Below are 22,441 nucleotides of genomic sequence, written 5' to 3'. Positions count from 1 at the left end.
CTTTGAACATGCTGTCCTCTCTCATTGCAATGTTGATCCTTTGCTGTATTCTGTTAAGATGATGGACTACTTCTTGACTTTCAGATTTTAAGTTTAGGGAAACTTCCCCTGATCACCCTCATCATCATCCTCTCTTCCTACACTCAGTCTGCTTCATACCCTTTACCACCATTTGTAATTGTTTACTTATTTGTCTACTTGGTTATCGTCTCTCTCTTCCACTAAATTTAAGATTCCTAAGAGCAGAGATTCTATCTTTTTTGTTCCCCTCTCAATGATCAGCACTTGGCACGGTCCAGGTGCTCTGCAGCTGCTCAATAACTGTGTTGATGGTTGTGAAATGAGCTCACGAGTAGTTTTAAGCCAGTGAATTCACCTGAGTTCAGACTATATCTATACACTTTTCTTAGATCAAGAAGAAAAAAATATTAGTTTTGCAACTTTCTCTGATACATTATTACTAAAGTTGATAGAGTAGACAAGTTACACAGGGCAGAATAGGGTGACAGATGGGATCTGGGGTGTTCCTTGTTAAATTATAACTGAACAGATATAAAAGACAGTGTCTTTCCACATAAAATATAATTATTTAGCTTCTAATAATATAGAAAAAGACTTACATTTAAAAAAAATGATATAAAAAGTAATATTTGTTTGAAAATTTAATATAATGATTTAGGAAGAAGTTTTTAAGCCAGCACACTGTTACCTTGTATAAACAAAAGTATCTAGTACAATGTTTAACCTGTGTTTTCATCATCATTACCTTTTTTTTACACATTTATTTTGGTATAATATTACTGATTAATTTTTCTTTGATATTTTTAGTTCAAAATGGGTATGAAGAGTAAGGTAGTAGGGAGGGATAAAAGAAAAAACAATTAAGTCACAGAGAAATACATGTAAAGCTTTTGTGTTCTCATTTTTTATAGCTTTTAAAATACTTTCTATTCTTCACTTTCATTAACAAGTATAAGGAGATTTACCAGTGTCAATATTAATTTGTACCAGTATTCTCCCATTTATCCATTCCTTAATTTATCAAATTCATAATAACTAGATGTGATATATATATGATACTCCCAGGAATTCTTAACTGTAATTGTTAGGTAACAAAGAAGAATATTTTCAGCTGGTGTCATATTTACAGTGAAGCTTGTTTTCACTTGTGTTCTCTACGTGGGAACAATGGACAGAATCAACTGCTCTCCCAGGTCACAGCAGCAACACCTCCCGAGAGTCACGTTGTACAACGGGAGCTCTGGAGATACAGCTCTGGCCGGGTAGAGGAGAAGCAATCTGAGTTTGGGTTTAGAAGTCAAAGACAAATACATCTATTCCTTACTGAGCAACTCAATTTTTCTGAAAACTGTAATATAAAAAATCTTAAACAATTGTATCACTAGTTTAAATGGAAAATTTTATGATGTGTTCCATTTTAATCCAAGGTAACCAAAAAACGTTCACAGATAGGAAGATATTTTGATCAACCAACAAAAACAAGTTAATATAAATAATAACAAAAAATTGAAAGTAAACACAGTTTGTACCTAAAATGTAAGGTAACTATGCTTCATTGCAGCTGCCAATAGAGGGGTAGAGGACTTGATAAAAGACAGTGAATAGTAGAGTAAAGAGGATGAGTGCTAGACACTCATTCTTTGGTACACGTATTCTCCTTTTTATACAATTTTGTGATTGTTTTCTCCTTTTTATACCATTTTTAAACCTTTTTTTTTGTTCAGTCATTCCAAGGCTCATGATATTTTACACAGAACTTCCAGTTAAGTTGTAACTCAAACAGTTTTAGGATAAAGGTGTTTAGGACAAAATAGAGCCAAACTGTAATGCTACAAAATATTTGTCAATAGTCCAAGTTCATAATAGACCACTACCAACAACAATAAATAATCAAAGAAGATAGGATTTCATTTATTTTGAATATATGCAAATGTAGGGTACAAGTCAAATTTGTTCATATGATGTTCTCTCACTAGATGACCTTGTAATAAATAGGTTGTTGTGTCTTTGCCTGAATTCATAATGTCAAAATATCATTTCATGTTCAATAGTTATTTGAGGTGTTTGGGGGTTTAAAATGTTATAATACTGAGAAAAATAATTGTCTGAAAATGATAATACTTTCAAAGATCTTAATGATGAAAATAGTTAACTGAATAGCCACTCTGTATGGTTAAAGCTATAGTTTTCTACTTGATCTCTTTTCTGGATTTCTATCTGAAGGCAAAAGAGAATAAAGACACTTTCTACAGCCATTCATAGAGCCACTGAAGTGCCTTTGGAAATGGATACATATACTATGAGACATCCTTTCACCCAGACTATTGAACAGAAATTCTGCAAAGAAAAAAAAATCAACTAGCACAAACAGAAACTAAGTTTGGTTGGGGCAGCGATATCTTACGCCCCCATTTCGTGTGTGTATAGACTCAGCCACATCTCCTGATACTGAACTATAATTTAGGAAGGCTCATCGCACACTAATTTACTGTTTGTGTTGGATGTCTATATAATGTTGAGTCTCAGACTAAGGTAGAATTTTCCTAGACATAAATATGACACTGGGAATTCATATTTGCAATACTCTTTCATTTTATTTTTATTTATTTTTTTATCCTCACCCAAGGACCTTTTTGCATTTATCTTCAGATAGAGCAGGAGGGAGAGAAGGGGTAAGAGAGAGAGAAACGTCGATGTGAGAGAGACACATCGACTGGTTGCCATGCACACGACCTTAACCGGGGCTGAGGTCAAACTGCAACCGAGGTACATGCTCTTAGCCGCTAAGAGGGAACCGAACTCGGGACTCTCTGGTCCACGTGCCGATGTTCTAACCTCTGAGCCAAACTGGCCAGCGCAATGCTCTTTCATGTTAAAGAAATGTGTTGGTTACTTAACTTCTCTGTGCCTACATTTTCTCACTGGTGAAAGGGAGATGGCAAGCAGGGATAAAATGAGGGAATGTAGCAGTTTTTAGATCTATGCCTGATGTAAACAAGTACTGTCACACACCCTTCACCACTAAGAGGACAATTTATTTAATAAGCCACCAGAAACTATACCTCTTTTCTTAATACTGGACAGTTGAAATGCCTGAGTTAAACTAAGTTTAGAGTCTACCTATAAAAGAGCATGATGGTTGATGGTAGGTAAGAATGGACAAGAGATCAAAATTATTGGAGTTATTACAAATATCTCCTTAGGATATAGCTCAGGCATTGGGCAGACTGAAGTATTTGGGGCACTGAAGAGGCTAATCAGCTTTAAAATGAGAATCTTTTATGAGTAAGTTTTGCGTCTGTCCTCTGGCCATCATTATGGATTATTTGTGAAACTGGAAGGTGGTAAGGGTCAGTCAATGGCCCTCCCTACACAGAGTGGCTGGTCTGCAAATTAAACCAATGGTTCTCCAACTATCATGTCCAATAGCTCCCCTTTATAACAACTATTTTTAAAATACATTTTTATTGATTTTTTTAGAGAGAGAGACACACACAGACATATGGATGTGAGAGAGAAACATCAGTCAGCTGCCTCCTGCTCACCCCCCACCCAGGATAGAGCCTGCAACCAAGACATGTGCCCTGACCAGGAATCCAGCTGGGAAGTCTCAGTCCTTGGGCCAACGCTCCATCCAATGAACCACACCGGCCAGGCTCTAACAAATATTTTAATTCTGTCTCTATCATGCAAAAGTTAGATCCTTAATAAATGTAACCTATCTACACAGTAATGAAAATCAATCTACATATAATGTTATTGATATAAAGAAGGAATAAAAAGGATGCAATTTATTTTTACCTAAAGAAAATACAATTTAATGCTGTGGCTTAAATGATCATATAGGACTAAACTCTCCCCACACACCATTTTTCAGTAGCTGAGAGCTTTCGAATTCCAGACAGCTTCACTCTACCCCCAAAATAGTTATCAATAGTTATCACTCAGGGAATGATGTAAAAACTAATTGAAATACCAAGGCTTCTTGTGACTTTAGGAAAACCAAATTTCATGGAGTTATGTGCTGCCATAGGAGATATGCTTGGGAGGTTAAGTTATGGAACCAAGGATGGCTGGCTATGAAAGAAAAATACTTTTTTTCCCTCTTGCTAATCTGCCTTTTGTCAGTTTCATTTGCAGGACCCCAAATACTGAGTATAAGAGGGTATAGAAAAAGTATTTTTCTACCCGGATCACAGTATACTAGCTAGAGGGAGCTGAGAAGCAGAGAGTATTATTTTGGTTTATGGAAATAAACGTAAACAGGGTGACATGCTAAGGGGAGAGGCTCAGTGGAGAGAAAATTGTTGTTGTAATGGAGAATGAAATTGACCCATAAAAGATGTGTTCCTCGTACACACAGCAAGGTGAGTGGGAAGAAGTGGGGAAGGAATTTTTCTTGTATTGCAGCAGAGAGCAGCCATGGGAGGCAAACCAAAATATTTGGGGATTTGAAATCAATTCAAGGGGAAACTTTAGGAATTCTTGAGATTTACCTCATATGCATTATCATTAAATTAAAATTAAATCTTAAGTAGATTGTCGGGGGGGGGGTATTAATTTCAATGAATGGTAACCACTGCTCTAACTATTGAACAATAGATTAGTTTTATATGTTTTTGACTTTATAAAAGATATGGAGTCCTACAATATATACTCTTTTTTTTTTTTTTTTTTAATTCTCACCCAAAGATATTTTTCTATTGACTGTCAGACAGAATAGGAGGGAGAGAAAGAGGAAGAGAGAGAGAGAGAGAGACTTACCAATGTGAGAGAGACACATTGATTGGTTGCCTCCTGAACGACCCTAATCAGGAGGCGGGGATCAAACCACAACCGAGGTATGTGCCCTTGACTGGAATCAAACCTGAGACTCTTTGGTCCATGGGCCAAGGCTCTCACTGCTGAGCCAAACCAGCGAAGGCAATATATACTCTTTTATCTGACTTCTTCCACTCAACATATTTTTGAGATTTGTTGTGCGTGGTTGTCGTTTTTTCATTCTCATCGCCGCATAGTTTTCCATCGTGTGTATACACCGCCAGTGCATTTATCTGTTCTGCTCCTGATTGGCATTTGGGAAATTTCTACTGTTGGATATTCTGAATAGTGCCACTGTGAACATTGTGGTCTTGCTTTCTGCTTTACACATGCATTTCTGCTGGGTATACACTTAAGAATAGAACTATAGAGTACATTGTTTTGTTTTTTAACTGCCAAAATCTGTTGATCCACTTTAATTGCATGGAGAAACAGTGACATCTGGTGCGTGAAATGATACATTTCAGGTCTTAGTGTATATTTGAAAAATTTTAAGGAATCTATTCTTAACGGTAGTCTGAAGTCTTATAAGAATCCATATATAAAATGAGTTTATACTCTGATTTTAATATTAAAATTAATCTAAAATGTATTCACTTGGAGCGATTAATTTGAAGATAAATTTTAAACTCTTTTAAATAATTGATAAAACCAAGTAATTAGATAAGATTTATAGATCTGTGGTAGAAATGCTGTATTGACATGTACTAATGACAGTATTTTTAAAGCAAATCACTACCCTTTAAAGTTGCTACATAGTGAAATATTTTTAGGGTTTGTGAAGTACAAAATATTCTTTCTAACTTGAACCAGAGAAATCTGAAGAAAATAAAATACAAATATATACAAATAATATGTTTATAACATAATTAGAGTGAAATTAATTTATACATTGGAATTTTATTGAATTCAATTAAGGGTGCTCTTTGTCCCTTTGGAATGTTTCTGCCTTTACCGAAAGAGCTACGCTTTATTTCCATTATGTTATATAATTAGGAAACACGCATGTGCATAATACTTTATTTTTTTGTTTGTATGTGATCTTTATTGTCACAAAATAAATGGAGGGGTTTAAGCATGTCTTTTAAGACATTATTTGCATTTATACCCACAGGTCCAGAAGGATGATACCATTCTCTTTCTTGACACCGTGAAACTCATAAATCAAGGTTTATCACTCTGAAACGTATTGCTTTTCAACATTTATTCTATAGATGTTTATCATAACCTTTTACTTGCCAAGTGTATTAGCTAGTGGAGTCCCGGATGAAGTTTCTTTCTTGTTCCTGCCCTCTTTGACTTCCTTCGTTTATTTCCTTCCTTCCCTCTTTCTTTCCTTTATCTGTACTATGAGAAAAATCTAAGCAAAGTTGAATGCTGACAAAACAAAGCAAAACAAAAAAACCTTGATCACTGGAGACACAGGAGAGACCGAGAGTGATTGATGAAACAGAGAAACCAGAGTTGCCAGAACGGACCCCATTAGCTTTAGTTAGGAGAAAGAACTTCTGAATTGTGTCAGGGAAAGAGGAAGAATGGGGAAGAGTAAAAGAACAATAGAGTGGCAAGAAGTTGAGGAAATGTGGCTATTATTTTCTCACAGTAATGATTGAGATTATGTTCTGAAAGAGGTATTGGAAGAGCTGTCTTGCCAGTTTGAAGAAAGTGAAGAAAGGTTATGGTAGCAATTGTTGAAGTGAAAGAAACTGGAGGAATTCTACAGGATTCCCGAGAAGCACTGAAGGCCCCGTTGAGACAATAGGTCTTGCATTTTAATGATGCCATCAAGCAGTGCTCATCAAGCAAAGTTTAGTCAGAGAGAACAGATGAATTGAGCTGGGCTGAGTTTTTTAAAAAATATACATAATGGAAGATGAAGGGCCAGAGAGATGAAGTCTAAAAAATGATTATAAAATATTTCATGGACTTGATGTGGATCTGAAGATAAGGAGTGTTTTGCAGATAGATTATAGATAGATTTTGACAGACAGAGAATATTGATAATTCTTAGGTACGTGGCAATTAGATGACAAAGTATTATGGTCGCAATGAAATAGGAGAGCTGGTAGGATGAGAGAGGTTAAGGTCAGAGGAAAATTGTGAATATATGACTTTAAGAAACATTTGCAGTGATGAGTAGGGTAGGAGAGTGTGGCAAATATGAAGCAAAGATGGAAGTCGTTGGAATTTAGAAAGTTAATAAAATGAGGGGCAAAGGTATTTAGATGGACATTGATAACCAGAATAACTGCAGAACTTAAAAAATCTGCGTGACTTTACAAAGCATTTAATAAATGAGGGGCAGTGATCAGTATGTTAGTAGATGAGAGTAATATTAGTGAGAACCAAAAAAAATGATTGAAAGACATTAGTAATTTTCAATAGAAGAAAAGTAATGGATTCATAAGCCTATAAAACAATGTCCAACTTTATAATTAATAAAATATCTGTAAATTGAAAACATGGAAAACCATTTATTTGTCTATAAATTAGCAGAAATAAAATCATTGTCAAGGGTGTAATAAAATAGGCACTTTAATAATATGGATGTAAACTATTCAAACACTTAAAGAAGCAATTTAGCAATATTTATTAAATATATATCAATATTCCATTTCTGGGAAACTATTATAAATGGATTGTATACAATCATTACAGTGTTATTTAAAATAATCAAACTTGAAAAGAATCTGAGTATATAATGAGAAGAAATGCTTTTCATACATTAATTATATCTTATAATATTTTACATACATTATGATCAAACTGTTTAAAACCAAAACCTAGAAATATAAAAAAAATTTAAAAATGTCTTAAAAGAAGAAAATAAATGTTTTTCTCCCTCATTTAAAAATATTTTTGTTTTAAAAATTTTCCTAATTAGTGTTTTATCATTTTTTGCTGGAAATATAAAATCAAGTTTATTAACAGTATAACCAACACCAATGATTCCAGCAAAAAAATTTTTAATAGGCCAAAAATATAAAAGAAGATTAAAATTATATGGAAAAATAAAAATAAATAAAATTTTTAAATAATCTGAAAGAAATTCTAATGGTATTAAAAAGTAGAATTTGATAAGTTGATTCTGAAGTTATTCTGGAGAAGTAAATGAAGAAGAAAAATATACATTGTAAAGTTTAATTTGGTAGAGCCTATTTGTAAGTACTATAACAATTTGAAGTGTTCAGACCCTTTAAAACAACAATTTCTATTCTGGGACTCTAATCTATAAAATTTATAGAACAAGTGTAAAAGATACATATATTTTTAAAAATTTTTTCTTTATTGATTTTAGAAAGAGAGAAAGGGAGAGGGAGAGAGAGATAGAAACACTGATGAAAGAGAACATCATTGACCACCTCCTGTATACCCCCCACTGGGGACCCAGCCCACAACCTGGGCATGTGCCCTGACTGGGAATCGAACTAGTGACCTCTTGGCGCATGGGTCGATGCTCAACCACTGAGCCACACTTACCGGGCTAAAAGATATATTTGTAATCTAACATTATTTCTAATAGTAAAATTCTATAAATAACTTAATTATCTTTCACTGAAAAATGGTTAAATAAATAGTGCTATGTTTGTGTTACGGAATGCTATTCAGGCACTAAAAAAATATGTTATGTGAAATTAGTGCAAAAGATATCTAAGATATATTATAGGTAAAAAAAAAAAGTGATAGGACTTCTGGCTTCTATTAATAACGGATACCAGACTCACTCTTCTGCTACTAATCCTTATAAATTCCGAGGAAAACATCAGAAGCAAGATTGTTTAAAAGCAACCAAATCAGACAGAAAATGTAGGAAATTTGAACCCTGGAAGAAAAGGACCCCATGAAGACTGACAAAACTCATTCTCCGTGTATTTCATTATTCTAAGCCGTAAATTCTAGCTGCCTTGGTCTTCACTCTCTGTCTTCTCAATTCAGTGCTACTGTTGGACTCTCCTTGAGTGTGTCTTCCCTGTGCTACAGTCTGGGAATAACTGCCAGTCAGAGAGCCAAGATGGGGACAGGACTCGGCTCATTTGTTTTCCTGTCCTCGGGGACCACAGTCCAGTGCTACCAACTGCACACTATCTGAAAACAGTGGTGTCCTAGAATTTTTCCATTTTCTAGTTGACCGGAAGAGATACTTCTAAGTCATCTTATTCCCTCATTGGCTGTAAGTGGAAGTCTCACCTAGGATTTTAGATCTAGCAAAAATATCTTTTGAACAAGAAGGAAACGTCATCCATCTTCAGGAAGGACAGCCCAGAGGACTTGCCCGCAGAATCGCACAGCGCAAGAGATGCTCCAGGAGTGGCTTCCGGCCGAGGAAACCGCCACCAGACGGAATTCCAGCTGCAGGGAGGACTGAAGGGTACCGAAAAACTACAGACATGGGTAAGACAAAATATTATCTGTCATTTGTTTCCTTAAATTCTTTAAGTCATAGACTACTTAAAACAATACGTTGTGAGATTTATAATACACGTGGCAGTAAATATATGACATTACTGCAAAGGATAGGGGCAGCGCAAACTGAATTTTACCACTGTTTCTTACATAATATGTGAAGTGACACAATATTAATTGAAGAAGACTGTGATTAATTAGGGACGCATACTATAACCCCTAGAGAAAACATGCCAAAACCAAAAATAAATAAATACATAAAAATAAGCAAAACACTTCACCAAGCAGTGCTAACTAAACAGCTGGTATACAATATTAAACATTTTACTAACCCCAAAGACAGAAAAGGAAGAAGAAAGAAATAAAGGACAAATAGAAAACAAGTAACATTGTGATTTTATCTAATACCAAAAATTTTAATTCAGAGTTTATCAGACTGTATAAAACAGCAAACCCCAACTATTTACTGCCTACAAGAGAGCCACTGTATATAATGATAAAGATACACGTGATATAAAAGGACAGAAAAAGATACAGCATGCAAATATTAAGCATAGGAAAACTGGTATGCTAGTCAATGTCAGAAAACATTGACTTCAAGAAAAGAAGCATGAGACATAAAAGGGTCATTTTATAATCACAAAATATTCAATTCATCAAGACATAACAACTCTAAAGTGAATACGTTTGCTAATAATGTTTTAAAATACATAAAGCAAACATGGATAGAATTAAAGGGAGAAATGGATAAACTCACTAAGTTGGAGATTTTAATACTTCTCTCAGTATATAGTAAGTAGATAAAATATCAAGTCATCATAGAAGATTTGAACAACACTATCAGCCATCTTGATCTAAGTGACATTTACAAAACTACTTCCAGCAACTGCTGAATGTTCATTCATTTCAAGAACCCATGGAACATGCACTAAGATAAATCATATGCTGACCATAAAACATATATTAACAAATTTCAAAGTGTGAAATCATGTTTCCCATCTACAACCAAATTATGTTTCAAAAACTAGTGAAACAATATGGATAATGTGATCCAAATTATGTTAAACAGTTAACCCTCCAAAACAGTATACTATAAATCTACAAAAATATGCATGTACCTGTATAAAGCAGAACTGGAAAAACATAGATCAAAGGTACTTATTAATGAAGAATGAGAATGGAAAAGAGATTGAAGAGGAGCATTCATGCTTTATTTATGTGTTTCTTTATTGTTAGATTGCTTTTAAACACTCATCAATTGTGTATTCAGGTTGATAAAATATGTCTTGTAAATAATAAATAAGTGAAAACAAGAGTCCATAAAATGTTTGAAATAGAAGAGTAGTGAAGAAGGGCCTGTCCTACCTCTATCAGTGTCAGATAGCTGTCTAGTTACAGGAAGAAACAAAGACCTAAATGAAATAGAGTCTAAGAACAGACTTAGTACACATGAGAATTAAGTAGATGATAAAGTGGCATTTAAAATTGCTGGGCAAAGGATGTAGTAAATAAATGGTGTTGGACAATTTAACTAAACACTTGTCGGGGGCAGAGGGGATTAGACACTGTTGTATTTGTACTGTCCTTTCTACACTGTTAGCTCTCTACGTTTTGGCTACATGGTTAGACTGTATTTCCTTACCACCTTTGAAAGTAGGTGTGGCTTTGTGACTTATTTTGGCCAGTTCTTTTCTGCCATCACAGTAATAACTGAAGTACGTATGGAGATGACACTTCTGTCAGACTGGCTCTCTGAGTGACACCATGAGCAGACTACCCTCTACCTGCCTGGATTACACAGGGAGCAGTGGGGGAAAGTAAATGTTATTGTGTTTAGTCACTAGATTTGGGGTGGGTTGCTACTACACTATGAGATAATTACGGTAAACATTTATATCTGGAATTTTGGAGGTATTGTAATAGAAAACCCAAAATTTCTTGCACTGGCATAAAGACTGGGAAGCAGGTGGGAAGAAAATTATTATTTGATGTTGGAATATTTCTCCCTGCTCTGCAGTAGCAAAAATGGTCGTAAAACGGTTGCTCACAATGATGTGGATGACTAATTACGTATCTAATGAACTTTTTGTCCTAGGGGGGAAAGATTGGAAAGCAGAATGATAGTAACAGACTTTGGCTGACATAGCCTGAGTCTGGCGAAATATTACAAGGTTAGCTCAGACAGAAATGGCCACATTGCAAGTGTAAATGAAAAGTACTATAATAGAGTCTATGAATTCGTGAATTTGTAGGGATGGAAAAGGCAACTGCTTCTCAGACTTAAATAGGTAAATGTGAAAATGAAAAATAATTTGAATAATGAAGCAATTTAAAACTCAGCCTTAGTTTATGTATAATTGCCCCAAACTGTACATAACTCAAATGCCCCTCAACAACAGAATGGAGAACACAAACAACTGGAAAACACTATGGTGAATCTACTCAATGGAATGCTTGGTACCAAAAGGAACAAGTAGCTGAAACATGCAACAAAGTGGATAAAGTTCAAATGCATTAAACATAATGGAAGAAGTCAGGCTTAGAAAGCTACACGGTCCATGTGACATGTTTATAAAGGCAAAAGTATAGGAATAAAAAACAAATCAATGATTGCCAGAAGCTGAGGGTAAGGAGAAGGCTCAGAGGAATATTAGGGGTAATTGAACTTTGTTTTTATTGTGGTGGTGGCTATATGACAGTGTACATTTATTGGATCTCATAGAGTTGTACACTGAAAAGGGTATATGTGGACACGTTTGTAAGCCCAGGAGGAACCTTATTTATTTATTTTTTTTATGGTACATGCCCCTAGCAGGAACCGAACCTAGGACTCTCTGGTCCGCAGGCTGACACTCAACTGCTGAGCCAAACTGGCCAGGGCGTAGGGACCTTTCCTTAATGATTAAGAAGCTGAGCAGATGTGAAGGGCATTTGGTGACCCTGGAGAAGATGGGATAAATTAGCCTTTCTGAGGAGGAAAGACACTTTTTCCTCAGAGATAAAAATAACAATAACTAGTTCTGGAGCACCTAACATGTGCCAACTAGAGCCAATCCACTAAGCGCACTTCTATAGAGAGGTATACTTGATCTCGAATCCTTACCACATCCTGTGGCGGAAGTATTATTATTCCCATTTTAAGGATACTGAAGATCAGAGAGATTAAATAATTTGCGCAAGGTTGCTTAGCTAGGAAGTATTGAACCCAGGCAGATCCGTCCGACAGTTAAGCCCTGGCAACTCCCTATAATGCAGAACATAGAATGAGTGAATGATAGAGATTTTCAGGTGGGAAAAGGAACTTGAGTACATTATAACCAGGAGACTCCATTATAGCCACATTATCATATTGGGCCAGCTGTTGATGGTGAGGGAATTAATAGGAAAAGTGAAGTGGAAGCTTTGCGTAGAGTGGGGAAAACTAAAGGAGGTTGTGATGATTTTGACATTATTTGTTCTAGTCTTTGTCCTTACACCTTTGGGATGAGATAGCATGCCATTCTCAGTTACATTACAAGGAAGAAATCCTGCAGGAAGTTGCAGGAGATCCACAGTAGTATTCGTTCAGTGCAGATTATCATATGAATGTGCAATTTGAGAACCCTCTTATTTTACAAAGACCAATTCTAATGCATTCCCCAAGTCCCATTCATTTCTGTGTTCTGTTTATAAAGAGTATGTCATTGAAATTATAGTGTATTCCTGAGGGTAGGAGAGAAACTTCTGAAGTATAAAAGAAATTCTAATTTGCAGACGAATGTCATACTGATCTCTGATGGACTGATTAACCATGATTTTTCAAAAAAATTTTAGGACCTCAGAAAAATACTAGAAAACATAAAGTGTAAGATCATAAATGCCAACAAATCATCTATAATATTAATATTAATATCCATAACATCCACAGGCTGAGTTGAGAAAGATCTTTTCTATGAATATGACTCCACTAAACTGTAAAGTTCATGTCAGTTTCATTTTATAAAGGATGAAGCCCTGGATATTTCATGGTGGATGAGGTGGGTAACATTTAGTATTGAAAATATTAGGAAACTTTCATAAATCAAAATTGAATTGATTCAAATATGGTAAATAAGAAGTCTTAGAACTCACCTAGTTCAATTTCTTCATTTTGCCTGGGAGTAGCATGGATTCAACAATTTTATCTTGATTCATGAAAATTTGCTCACCAATTGCAGCATACTTTAAAAGAAATTTGTATGGCATATATACACTCCTTTACCATCCTCTCCTATACTGTGCCTATGAGGCGACAGACCTCCATGCAGTTCTACTTACACAGTAAAAAATAAAAGGCAATGTTGCTCTGAACAGTAATGTATGAAGGTATTTCATAATACTATTACATGAATTACGTGTGTGTGTGTGTGTGTGTGTGTGTGTGTTTGTTTAATTTGAGGTGGAATACCTGGAAAGAACATTGGGTTAATAGTCAGAAGACATCCCTGGCCAATTTGTTCGCCCTGGCCGGTTCGGCTCAGCGGTTAGAGCGTCGGCCTGCTGTTCGGAGAGACCTGGGTTCGGTTCCCGCTAAGGGCATGTACCTCGGTTGCAGTTTGTTCCCGGCCCTGGTTGGGTCGTGCTGGTGGCAGCCACTCAATGTGTCCCTTTCATGTAGATGTTTCTCTCTCTCTCTCTCTCTCTCTCTCTCTCTCTCTCCCCCTCTCACTTTATCTGAACAAAAAATGGAAAAATGTCCTCAGGTGAGGAATAAAAAAAATTGTCAGAAGACAGAGTTCCAATCCTGATCATTCTTCAGGAGTGTTTCCTCATTTTATATTCTTGGTTTCTCTAGGAAATAAAAATCCTACAGTTTTGGAAATAAATATTATTAGAATAAGTGGGATTTTAGATAGATAAATAGAAGCCATTCCTATAAACTGGATGATTTTACAAACCTTGAAAATTATGGTATTTCTGTTCTGGAATATTTTTATAAAGAAAACAAACAACCATTAGTTCTGAATGGTATTGAGATACTTGGAGAGAAATGTATAATCTGATAGTCTAGAGGTTTCTTCTAGATCTATAGTCTTATGATTATGTCCCAAATGCAGCAGGTGAAATACAGCTTAACAAGGTCTCATCACTGCAGAGTTTATCTATAGATTCATGAAATCTTACTGCCTTGCTGTTGGTTCACACATGTTCCCTAGCATCACAGAGATGATGTCAAGGCTGTGAATAGGTAATCTTTTGAACTTTTATAAGAAAATAATGTAAGTAGAACTGCATGGAGTAGCTGAAAACAAGTATTTACTGTATTAGGCCAGTAGATTGGTTAGAAACCGAGTCTTGAGATTATATTTAAAAGCCTTCAGAGATATCTTATAAATTGTATAGAACTATCACAAAAGAAAAAAATAAAATGGAAAAAGAAAACCCCATCTTTAAACATAAAAGAGTTTTTCTTTACACAGGAATGATAATGACAACACCACTGCTCTTTTACAGTCTCTCTGGGAGTTTTTCTCACCACAGCTGTTACAGGAGCGTGAAAGCTTCGGGCCTGGGGAATGCTGCATTGTTATGTCTGGAGCTCTTCCATTAGGTCACCCTGTTAAAGGCACAGCTCTTTCCTAAGGGAGACCTTTCCCGCCGCACAGCAGCCCCTTCAATCCTTCCTGCCGCTGCACTGTTCCCTTGTATTCCATGCGCACCAACCTCGTTAAAACAGGGTAAAAAAGGTTCCTGTGGGGTATACATCAATGTTGGCTTAACCGGTTATTATAAATAAATATAAAAGACATAGTTTTGATTTTCGGAGAAGAAGAGAAACTGTCTCACAGTTGATATCTGGACATCTCTAGGAATGAAATAAGACGGCTGGCTTTTGCACGGCACATATGTTTGGCTTCCTCTGTGATGGTGCAAAGATGCTCACACACTCCCTGAAGAATAGGAGAGGAAACACCCAATGGACGAAGTTTATTCTCATTTACCCGTATACCCAACATTGTCAGGATCCTCCCACAGGAGAAAGAGGAGCAGAGAATATGGTGCTTCTGCCCTCTTTTCAATTACTAATATTTTTTCTTTTTTAGTTGTTCAGGACCCCAGGTTTTAAAATTTCGTCTTGACTTTCTTCAGTGAAATGTCAGAGGAAGTTTCTCCTAATAGAATTCTAACTCTTTCCCCTTACAACTCAATGATGTAATTTCATCTTGCATTTTCCTTCTTTTTTCTCTAAAAATCTGGGCTTTTTACAGAAACTTAGATCAAACTCACAGATATTAAGCTTAAAATATGTATATATTTTTTATTATCATGAAAACCACTCCTGGCTTAAAGAAATACAGTATAGGCTTTCTTTGTACTTGAATATGGCAACTGGAACATGTCCCCCAAATCCAAATCAATAGCAAACTACCTTTCCTGAGCCAAGCAGCTGTTGGACCAACTGACTGAGGACTGGAGGGTATGAGCCAGGACTTGGCTCTTCCAGGAACAGATGGAGAGAAATGAAAGACCTTTGTCCTTCTGGTCTTAGAATGCCTCTGGAGATCAGTGATGGAGAACTATAAGGTGCTGATCAAAATTATGTGGAGAGAGAGTTTGCCCTACAGAGACCCACAAATGCCCAGGACGAAAGATGAGTATTCCCGGGAAAACCTACTGGTACCACTGGCCAGTGAGAATAGCCAAACAGGTGGCATGTATCCTTTCTAACACCAAGGCCTGGGAAATGATGGCTCTTGCACATGATGCAGACAGAAAAAGTCTCCATGATGCATCTGTTTGGGACTGACAAACTGCTGTCAGTTTGTCAAGCTTGTCCCTTACTATGCATAGCATTGTCCTTGACCCCCAAAACAATGGTATCACCTGGTTGTTTAATAAAAATGCAGAATCTGCCCTGGCTGGTTTGGCTCAGCGGTTAGAGCGTCAGCCGGTGGTCCAGAGAGACCCGGGTTCGGTTCCAGCTAAGGGCATGTACCTTAGGTTGCAGTTTGTCTTCAGCCCTGGTGGGGTCGGGGCCATGCGGGAGGCAGCCACTCGATGTGTCCCTTTCACATCAATGTTTCTCTCTCTCTCTCTCTCTCTCTCTCTCTCTCTCTCTCTCTCTCTCTCTCCTACTCTATCTGAACAAAAAATGGAAAAATGTCTTTGGGTGAAGATTAAAAAAAAAATGCAGAATCTTAGGCCCCAACCCAGATTTACTGAATTAGAACCAGGATTTTAAGAAGACTTATAGGTGACCCATAGGCACATTAAAGTTTGAATAGCCTACCATGCAGGGACAATGCCATTTCTCTTTACCTGTGGTATTGTCACATCGAGGTAGAAGAAGATGCCCTATTCTGAAGATAGATTGGAATCAGTAGATTGACAAGATTTTGCAAATTCCATGCAAGATGGAGAGAAAAGATAAATCAGATATGTCATGATAAAAATCCCTGGAGTCTGAGAATAATGAGAACATTTTACAAACTGTAGAGAGAAAGAAAAAGTTGCTTACTGAATAAAAGAAATCCGATTGACTTTAACCTCATCACATCTACAGGCAGAAAAAATCTTGTTTTCCTACTTTTCTCCCACTGCTCAATGTTAAATTTAATTAATGAGTTCAGATATTGTCTTTCTGATAGCCAACCTAATCTTCAAAGGGTTTAGGATGAATTGATGATCACTGCCTAGATCCTATGCCACTGAAGGTTTCCTGACTAAATACATTTTGGGACATCTATGCCATGAAATAATATTGTGCAGCTATTAAAAATAATAATGGCTAATGCTTTAATGAAGCTTACCTTGAGTAATGTAAGGTTGTAAGCACTCCATATATTACTTTATTATCTTTTACAAAACCAATGAATTGGGTACTATAAGTATCCCCATTTTACAGATGAGAACTCATGATCAGAATGATTTTTCCAAAGTCACAACGATTAAGTGTTGGATGTAGATTCAAAAGAACAAGTGAGAGCTATACCAGTTGTAAACAAGAAAGTGCAAAAGAGTTGTATATGAGATGATTATGTTTCTGTAAAATTAACCATGTTAAATTTATATACTTGCTTATATGAGAAAGATAAATATTTCATTATAAATTGGTTACATGGTAGGGGATGGAGACACAATATTGGGAATATATAGCAATAAGAGGACAAGAAGGGAAAAAGAGAAACAAGCAAAAAACAAAAGATAACTTTATTAAAAGTTCAAGATAAAACAGCATAATTTATTTTATATAAAATTATATATATATTTATATATATTAATACACATACACATAACTACATATACATGTGTATGGATTTATATTCATACAGAAATGCATGGACACATTGTTATCATATGGCTAACGGTTTTTACCCCAAGCTGTTGGGATTATATGTTACGTTTAAGTTCTTTACCATTTTATGTACTACTCAACTATTTCATAATGATTATGTATTTATATAACAAAAACAACAAAAACCATTTTTTTAAACTCATATTTATTGTTGAATGTATTACAGATGTTTCTCCCTTTTTTCCCCATTGACCCCTCCTCCCCAATCCTGCCCCCCTCCTGCCTTCCCCACACTATTGTCAGTGTCCATTGGTTATGCACATATGCACAGAAGTTCTTTGGTTTATCTCATCCCACCCTCCCTCCCTGCTTCCCTTTGAGGCTCATCAGTCTAACAACCAATTTGTACTTTTTAATTCCTTCATCTTTTTCACCCATCCCCCAGCCCCCACCCATCTGGTAAGTAACAAAAAGTTCTCTGCATCTATGAGTCAGTTTCTCTTCTACTTGCTCATTTTGTTTGTATGTTCAATTGTTGATAGATATGTATTAATTACCATTTTATTGTTCATATTTTTGTCCTTCTTCTCCTTCAAGAAGACCCTTCAACATGTCATATATTACTGGTTTGGTGGTAATGACTCCTTTAGTTTTTTCTTGTCTGGGAAACTCTTGATTTGTCCATCGATTCTAAATGATAGCTTTGCAGGATAGGGCAATCTTGGTTGTAAGTCTTTGTTTTCATCACCTTGAATACATCTTGCCACTCCTTTCTGGATTGTAAAGCTTATGTGAAGGTAACAAACTGCTTTTCTCTTGCTGCTTTTAAGATTCTCTCTTTGTATTTAACCTTTTGCATTTTGATGATGATGTGTCTTGGTGTGGACCTCTTTGGGTTAATCTTGTTTGGGATTCTCTGTGCTTCCTAGACTTGTATACTTGTTTCCTTCACCAAGTTAGGAAATTTTCTGTCATTATTTTTCAAATAGGTTTTCAATTTCTTGCTCTCTCTCTTCTCCTTCTGGCACCCCTATGATGCGAATGTTGGCATGCTTGAAGTGGTCCCAGAGTCTCCTTACACTATCCTCATTTTTTTTTATTCTTTTCTTCTTTTTACTGTTCCGAGTGAGTGTTTCCTGCTTACTTATATTTCAAATCAATGATTTGCTTCTTGGTTTTACCTACTCTCCTATTGATTCCCTGTAAATTATTCTTTATTTCAGTTAGAGCATCCTTCATTTCTGACTGGTTCTGTTTGATGTTGTTGATGTTCTTGCTAAGTTCCTTGGAGGTCTCCTTAAGTTTCTTGAAGGTCTTACTTAGTTCTTTGAATGTCTCACCAAGTTTATTGAGCAACCTTATAACAAGTGCTTTGAATTCTGCATCTGATTGATTGCTTATCTTCATTTTGTTTAGTCCTTTTCCTGGAGTTTTGTTCTTTTTTTTCATTTGGGACATTTCTTTGTCTCCTCATTTTGGCTGCTTCTCTGTGATTGTTTCTATGTATTAGGTAGAGTTGCTATGTCTCCTAGGCTTTGTAGGGTGGCCTATTGTTGTAGGTGTCCTGTAGGATCCAATGGCACAGTCTCCCTGATCACTCCAGCTGGGTCCTTGAGGTGCACCTCTAGTGTGGACTGTACACCCTTCTGTTGTAATTGAGTCTTGGTTGCTGTTGGCATGCCAATGGGAGCGATTTACTCAGGATGATCAGCTGCAAGGACCAGCTGTGCCCACTGACCACTGGCCTCTGGACTACCTTGGAGGATCGATCAGCTGTGTAGGAGCCCACCACACAGAGCAAGACTTACTTCATCAGGGCTCTGGTACTGACTGAGTCTGCTCATTGAGTGTGTCACTTGTGGAGGTGGTTGGGTGGTGGTGCTTTGATGTGGTCTGAAGCTGCCCACTGGGTCTTCTGGCTCCGAGGCAGGTCAGCCACTGCCTGTGTTCTATCCAGGGCCACCAGGCATAAGCTACAAAGTGATCTGCAGATGGATGCTTCTTGTACTGGGCTTGGAGGTGTCCAGGAAAAGCCAAGTTGTGAACCAAAGCTGGTTGTTTCTAGTGCCAGGCCTGGGGCCACTTAATGAGAGGCATGGGGCTCACTGAGACAAGATGCTGCTTGTTTGAGAGATTTTAGGAAACTCTGAAGTAGGATGCACGACAGACCAATCCTATGGTAAAGCCTTTGGAAACAGCTTGGGTGGGCCTGAAAGTTGGGTGGGGCAGGGCCTCAGGGAATCATCAGGGCGGGGCCAACAGTGTGAGCCAGGTTGCTGGAGTCCCAGATATGGTGGCTGTCTGCTGCCCCAGGGAAGGGCTCACCAAAGGAACATCAGCCTCTGCTAGCACATCTGTCCAGGAGAAAGCTGCTTCTTCAGCCCTTGTCCCAAGGCCAAAAGGCTCAGTTCTTCCCTGTATGACTCTGTCGCCCCTCAAGCTGCCTCCCCTCTGAGCTCAGAGGGAGCAAGTCTGAGTAAGTCCGTGTGCGGGCCCTTTAAGAGGAACTGCCTGGGACTCTCACAGCCTCAGCCTCCCTCAGCCTCAGTTCCTGCTGGTTTTTCCAGCCTGAAGTGATGGGGATTCTCTTCCTGGCACTGGAACCCTGAGCTGGGCACCTGGTGTGGGACAAAGACCCCTCACTCCTCAGGGAGGACCTTCCCAGCCAAGGTGTCCCCCTGATTTTTATCTGCCACACGTGGGTGTGGGATCAGCCCGTCCACCCCTCTGCCCCTCCTACCAGTCTGGATGTGGCTGGTTCTTTAATTCCTTACTTGTAGGACTTCCATTCAGCTCGGTGTCAGGTGGTTCTGAGTGATGGTTGTGTTGTAGTTTAGTTGTAATTTAGATGTGGTTGTGGGGGGAGATGATACCACATTTACCTATGTACCATCTTGATCGGAAGTCACAAAATACCATTTTAAATCTATTTTTATTGTGGAATGACATTTAAGAGAGTTGAGAGTGAATATTACCTTCTACACTACTAATATGTTAATCATATATAAACTACAAGGGATAGATCAAATGCTTCTAAGTTATAATTATTATTCATAAGTTACTAAACATAGTTAATGTAACATTTGGTTAACATTTAAGATCTGTCTAAATTCACAAAAGCTCTGAATTACAGAATGGCAGAAAAAGAAAACAAGAGTCATTTTATTAGCTTCAAGCTATTTGAGTAACAAAATAGAGACAGCGTCAGTCCAAGTAGGACAACTACATTGTACTACAGTTTATTATAAAAAAAATGAGGCTTACCTTTTTTAGTGCTTCTTTTCTGCATGTTACCTAAGATTTTAACAGTTGAATGAACTTTCTAGGCGATTCTTATGTTAATTAAAGTTTAAGAGTTACTGAATTTTTTTTTTTTTTTGCATGTAAAAGTAATTGTGTAGCACATCTAAAAGGTCAGTAGCAACCAGCAATGTCACCTGGAGAGAGAGGTGGCTGGTTTGCATTACTGTTTAAAAAATGTACTACTTTTTACTTTCAATCAAATTTTTAGCCTTATTAGTGCAAAAGACCAAACAGTCAGAAATATGAATATTTCTGGTTTGAAGAAGTTTCTTCAAATATTAAATACTTATACAATACCAGGCACTATTTAAGCATGTTTAAAGTATTATTTCTTACAATGTACCAGATAAAATTTTAAGTATTCTTTTTAAAATTATTCTTGAAAGTATTACAGATGTTTCCCTTTTTTTCCCCATTGACCCTCTCTTCCCAGCCCCCAACCCCCTCCTGCTTTCCCCAACCTAATGTCTGTGTCCGTTGGTTGTGCATATATGCACATAAATTCTTTGGTTTATCTCTTCCCACACCTCCCACTCCCCATCCCTCTGAGGTTTGTTAATCTGTTCTCTACTTCCATGTCTCTGGATCTATTTTGGTTAACAGCTTATTTTGTTCATGATGTTCCATAAATAAGTGAGATCATGTGGTACTTGTCTTTCTCTAACTGTCTTATTTCACTCAGCGTAATACTCTCCAGGTCCCTCCATGAGACCTCAAAGGGTAAGAGAACTTTCTTTCTTACAGCTGTATAGTATTCCATTTCCCTATGTATGATGTCTGAGAGATTTCTGCCTACATTGCCTTCCAGGATTTTTGTGGTTTCAAAAGTTACATCCAAGTCTTTTATCCATTTTGGGTTTATTCTTGTGTGTGGTGCGAGTGGGAAAAATATGGAATGCTTCACGAATTCACATGTCGTCCTTGCACAGTGGCCATGCTAATCTTCTCCGCATCGTCCCAGTTTTAGTGTACATGCTGCTGTAGCAGTTCTTACCTCCACTTAACAGGTGAGAAAATGGAGTTTTACAGAGATTAAGTAACTTTTGGAGGAGGTTATCAAGGTTATCAAGAAGATGTAACTGCTGGTTTACCTTCGAAATGGACCCAGGCAATTGGAGACTCCTCACTCCTTCACCTGTCCTTGGAATATACATTCCCACAGCTGGAGCCGTTTTCAAGGACACGGCCTTGAGAGAGCCATGTGTTATTGAAACCATCGGGACAGTATGAGTGACAGGACTTGGTTAAGTGCTCTATATAAAAACTTTTAAGATTCTGACAGGCCTGTTCAGAGACAGGTTTCGGAAGTAAGGTCCCTTGTTTATTAAACCTGCCATCTATCAATCTGGAGAGGCCTGCCTCTTTCTTAGCTCTCTCCTTGCCCTCTGTGTATGGGGGCCAATTTCAGATTTCACCTTGGAGCTCCCAAGTTTGGAAACAATTACACCTCTATCACTCAGCAGGGCAGGGTCCCCCAGATCCTTCTTGTCTGTGTGCACACACTCTAGATGCACTTTCTCTGTGCCTCGCCTACATTTTTGGTGTTTCTAATAATGGCTGTTAATTATATAGGTTAACATGATTGTTTCACTTATTTAAAAATATTTTAAAGTACATATAAATTATGTATATAACATT

General features: G+C 37.1%; 1 non-coding gene across 1 annotated transcript; it reads right to left on the bottom strand.

Annotated features, from left to right (window-relative positions):
• Positions 1-21,687: 21,687 nt before the first annotated feature.
• LOC118617933 lies at positions 21,688-21,790 on the bottom strand. The gene has a single exon (XR_004956891.1). It is a non-coding gene; the product is annotated as a U6 spliceosomal RNA (small nuclear RNA).
• Between the last annotated feature and the right edge of the window lie 651 nt (positions 21,791-22,441).

Source organism: Molossus molossus, unplaced genomic scaffold (assembly GCF_014108415.1).
Source record: "Molossus molossus isolate mMolMol1 unplaced genomic scaffold, mMolMol1.p scaffold_m16_p_5, whole genome shotgun sequence".
Taxonomy (NCBI): Eukaryota; Metazoa; Chordata; class Mammalia; order Chiroptera; family Molossidae; genus Molossus; species Molossus molossus.
This window is presented reverse-complemented; position numbering and strand designations above follow the sequence as displayed.